Source organism: Nannobrachium achirus (assembly GCF_963921795.1).
Source record: "Nannobrachium achirus genome assembly, chromosome: 4".
Lineage (NCBI taxonomy): Eukaryota > Metazoa > Chordata > Actinopteri > Myctophiformes > Myctophidae > Nannobrachium > Nannobrachium achirus.
The window spans coordinates 14130398-14135833 of record NC_137813.1 but is presented as its reverse complement, the minus strand read 5'-3'; positions in this window follow the sequence as shown (position 1 = coordinate 14135833).

Genomic DNA, 5436 nt, shown 5'->3' with positions numbered 1-5436 from the left:
TAGGCAAACTCCACACAGAAAGGCCCTATCGCCAACCCTTACTAAGTAGCATACATTTACAACATACCTTCTCCAAAAACATCAATATTGAACTCCATATGTATATGGATACATACATGTATTTTTATTAATAAAGGATAAAATAAAATTAAAATGCCATAGATGGGCATTCCCAAAAGCAAAATCCCTTTATGCCCATATATGGGGATTTCTGATGTCATCAATCTCTGGCCCTAACTAGCTCAAAGGCCTGCTTTACTCTGATTTACACCCTACCTTTCCAGATGATGACCTATTGGGTATACACTTATGTCCAAATATAGAAATCCCAAGGCATCAAACCCAAGCTTGGCTTTACTAATTAACATACGTTTTATGCCCATATATGGAGATCCCTGTCCCAATGTTATCAATATTAAGGACATATCTGGAAATGCCCATATTTGGTAATGTCCACATATGGGCATGTTTTGACATAACATAGTCAGGGCCCTATCGCTCACACCCTAGGTTGGGTTGGCGTGTTCTCCCCGTGTCTCCTAGGGTTGATATCCTCACAAAATTGGTGCAAGTCAATGGCAGCGTTTCCAGAATATCAACAATACCAAGGGCCACCAGGACCGTAGGGCTGTGGACAAGGACTTGCAGCGCATGAACGCCGCACTGGAGCGTGAAAACCAACAGGCCTGATGGAAAATGCTACATGGCCGCAGGCTTTGTGACGTCCCACATCTTATGTGCTGGGCATACTACTAACCGACGCCAAGGACCTCCAGAGGCCATACAAAGAGTATCTAACCCGAGGCCCCTTACTAAGTAGCATACATTTACAACATACCTTCTCCAAAAACATCAATATTGAACTCCATATGTATATGGATACATACATGTATTTTTATTAATAAAGGATAAAATAAAATAAAAATGCCATATATGTATCCATATACATATGGAGTTCAATATTGATGTTTTTGGAGAAGGTATGTTGACATTGAACAGGACATATATGAAGCGTGTACCACTGACAGATGCAACAGGAAACTTAAGAGACCTGGAAAAGGGATCCTACTATTGTCCCAAATGCGAAAAGACCTCTCCAAACGTTAAATACAGACTTCGGCTGAAGGTAAAAATTGAAGAATCTGGAGATGTTCAATGGGTGACATGCTTCCACGAAACAGCTGAGGTACTGCTGGGTCACAACATGACTCAGGAATCACTGAAAAATTTCAAAGAGAATGACAAAATTGCATTTGAAGACATATTGAATAAAGTAATCTCAACAAGTCATGTCTTCATAATCAAAGTCAAGGTGACAACATACCAAAATGAGAAACAAATGAACCACACAGTACTGAAAATCAACTGCTGCTCTGGAACACAGGGTGGTGTTCCAAAGATCTAGGCTGATAATCCAGCTTTTGCAGCGTCACAGGTTCAAGTCCTGACTTGCGACCTCAAGTCCCCATCTCTTCCTGTACGGCTACACAAGACTAAGAAAGACAAAAAAAAAAAGAGAAGGATACACAAGATTAAGAAAGACAATAAAAGAGAAGAATAAAAAAGAAAAAAGAAGGAGGAGGATAAAGATACCAAAAGGAGAGAGAAGAAAGGGTGGATGAGATACAATGTGCGGTATCCTCCTCTGATCTGATACGGGTGGCTGGACTTAGATCACCTATGAAAGGATGTCCATGAAAGAATGTCCATCCACCTGGAGAAAAGAAAATGTAACAAGGAGGTGGCAACGGGGTGGCCAGATAAAGTTATTAGGCCTGGATCCAACTTTAAGTCGACGCACATGATTCCAGAAGTGTAGTGCTTATTCGCTCTTGTATCAAACCGGTACTCGAAACGTACTTAGAATTTAACATATTTTCTAAAGTAAATATGGGGGCTGCTGTGTTAAGAACGTTTCGTTGTCAAGCTCAATGTTGGGCATTTGGACCTATACATGGAGAAATGGAGCGAATCTGTTTGGCCTAAACATGGAGATGTGGATAACACTATATATGGAGATAGTCTAGTACATCATGTCATATGGGACTACCGCCATAGACAGTAGCCATTGTTAGGTCGGAGTCAATGGCTGTCTGTCTGACTGTCTGTACAGGAAGTGATGTCACATGACATACTTTTTATGCCCATATATGAGTCCTTCTGTACCACATCTCCATGTTTAGGCACACTCCACACAGAAAGGCCCCATCACCAACCGAACCTAGGGTGTGAGCGATAGGGCCTTTCTGTGTGGAGTTTGCGTGTTCTCCCTGTGTCTCCTAGGGTTGATACCCTCACAAAAACATGAACAAACTCCCCCCAGAATGACAACAACTAATCGTCGCTGTGGTTGGCCAGATTGTCAAGAATTGGCGCGACCTCGCCCTTTAGGGCGAGGTTGCATGTCACCCTGAGGTCGCATTCCACCCTTGGGTGTCTTACTAGTAAGGTTTAGTTTAGTTTAGTTTATTTGATCACTCACATACATTTATCAGGTCATACATCCAGGGGCGTCACACCAAATTCTGGGCCCTGGGTACAAGGATTCACTGTGGGCCCCCCATGAATGTTAACCATTGAAAAATAGCAGATATACAAACTCACAGCGCGGCACAGAGTGCCGCGCTGCGAGCTTGTAGATCTGCTATTTTTGAAAAATTGTGAAAATGTGTGCAAGAAACTTATGTTTCTATGTCAAGGACCCCCCCCAAAAAAATGATATGAATTTGGCCACGGACCCCCATCTCAAAATATTTAGTTCCAGGGAGTTACAAAGGTTCGCTTAAAAAATACATATTCAAAGATCTGCACACATGTTCACGACTTTTCAAAAAATAGCAGATCTACAAGCTCGCAGCGCGGCACTCGGTGCCGCGCTGTGAGCTTGTATATCTGCTATTTTTCATAGCTAAAGTTACTAGAGCCCCTCCACCTTGGGCCCTGGTAACTCAGTTCCACTTTCCTACCCCTTGTGACGCCCCTGCATACATCCACTTATTCATTGTTACAGGTGATCAAAAGGAATAGGCTGAAGCTGAAAGCTTATGAATGCCTATCCTAGTATACATGGAGTAATTACAATGATTGGTTGTTGCAGTGTTTAAAATTTAAGGATACATCGGCCTATAGTTGATATTATGAGAACATAATGAAGAGAAAAAGAAAAAAAAAAAAAAAAAACACCAAGAGAATAAATAAAGTAAATGAAGATAAAGGAACCATGATAAAGGGAATTTCCATATCTGCATCAAAATATGTTATAAGAGTATACAATTTTACCTTCTCGTAATAATGATAATGAGAATATTAATGATAATGATGGTTGTGGAGGTCCCTGCTTCATCTCTCTCAACTAAGGGGTCCTTGGCCTGAAAACGTTGAAGACCCCTGATTTAGCCTATCTATACATGCTCATACAGTGCAGATGGCATATTGCCACCTCCTGCAGAAAGTCAACTATCATCTTTGTCCTGTAGCTACTTTGCTCTTATGAATAGCAAACCATTCCAACTACAGTCAGATCAAGCAAACCAGTACATGAATGTACTTTATGGTTTTATTCTCCAAAAAGTAACAAAGTGGATGTGGCATAATTGTTAGCTTCAACCTTTAACATTAATTGTGTGTGGGTTTTAGTGAGTGCTTTGCAATCGACAGACTAAAACTGGTATCTGGGCGCCATCTAGTGCCCATGAGCTGTCTGTGGATATTATGGATGTAAACAAAAAAACTGCTTATTGCTGTCTGTACACTGACTAACAAACGTGTCTGTGACAAAGACTTGGTCTTGTCCGTGGCAAATTTGTAATTTACATACCATTGTAATGTTCTTATTTTGATCACAAGACCCAATTACTAAATGTCAAGTCTCCAGGTTCTCTTCAGAATATGTATGACACTGATTTACTATGACATTAGGCACATTATGAGACCACTAGTAGGCATGAGAGTGTACAAATGGTCCATTTGGTTCCATTTTAACGCTCTCAGAGTTACAGAACTCTTATGGCCATTTAGGGCTAACTCTTTATGGGTTCCGGGTAATATTATTGTACTGTTGTTTTGTATGTCTGTGGCAAAAAGGTACTTTTTGGCTACCTTTCTTTATTTTCCTTTTTCTTTTTTTTTTCTTTTTTTGCTAAGTAGCCTATTCAAAGGAGTTTGTGGGAATGTGCTGCTTGCCGACAGTTATTTATTTACAAAACTAACAATGCATCGGCCGATCGGGGCACATTGTTAGCTCGTTGATCAGTTATTGCCCTCAAGCCATCGACACAGAGCAGCTGCACAGTAAATGCAATGGAGTAGCCTATAAATTACCCTTTAGCAGTGGAGTAAATTAACTAAGTAGGCTACATAAATTTACTGTATAGGTACAATTTTGAGGTATTTACTTTACTTGAGTATTTCCAATTCCCAATACTTTTACTTCTAGGCCTACTCCACTAAATCTGGGATACAAATAGTGTAGGCCTTCTTTTACTCCACTACATATTTGAAAACTTTAGTTACTAGTTACTTATAAATGATAAATTATTTTATTCTAAAACATACATAAACCACTCTGCTGGCATGAACCGCTTCACTCTCATTGAAATGCATCGGCGGAACGCGGATTCCACTCTCATAGGTATGTTGGTGTGAGGGCACCCTAACAGAGTATTTCTACATTGTAATATTGATACTTTTACTTTTAAGTTATGTGAGTAGGCCTACTTTTTCCACCTCTGGACAGGTCTTAGTACGGAGCCATTGGTCTTTGCAAAACCAGCAAATTCTTCAATGTAAATACCAGTTTGAGTTGATGAGCTCTGTGATGCAGCACAGCATGTTTATTATAACAGTTTAATGTACGGACTAACATGAACTAGTTTGGGTCAAATCGGTCCTCATCTTTGACCGGCCCAATACAGAGCTTTCCCTGACAGCAGAGATGTTGTCATTTGATCAAGCGCTGCTGCAATCTGATCCTCCTTAGTTAGATGTGCCGTGACTTGATAGATGGGGTCTTTTAGCTCCCCTGCTTTGGCTGAGATCCCAAGGGGGCCCATTTGTACAGATGGGCTTTTTACGTGGGGGCCATTTTAGCAAAGCACCCTTCCCTATAAAGCCAAAGTGCCTCATGTGCCTTCATAATTGTGCGATTATGGTCATTTCCTGTGGCGGGGTGACAGGTACTATCCTCGTCAAACAGATTGGTTTTGTCAAATTTTAAGCCGCCGCGCGCCCCTTAATCGGGATAATATTTCACATAAAAGGCTGGATGTTTAATGCATGTGTATGACAGGACACTGATTGGCCTCTGATGGGAGGTGGCAATGATTCCTTCTAATATTGGAATGGGCATAAAGCTCCACGGCAGCGCTGGATCATGAGCCATGCATTGCTCATGAGGTTTTTGTATGACGTGTCTGACGGTGCCTATCTGGTGGCGTT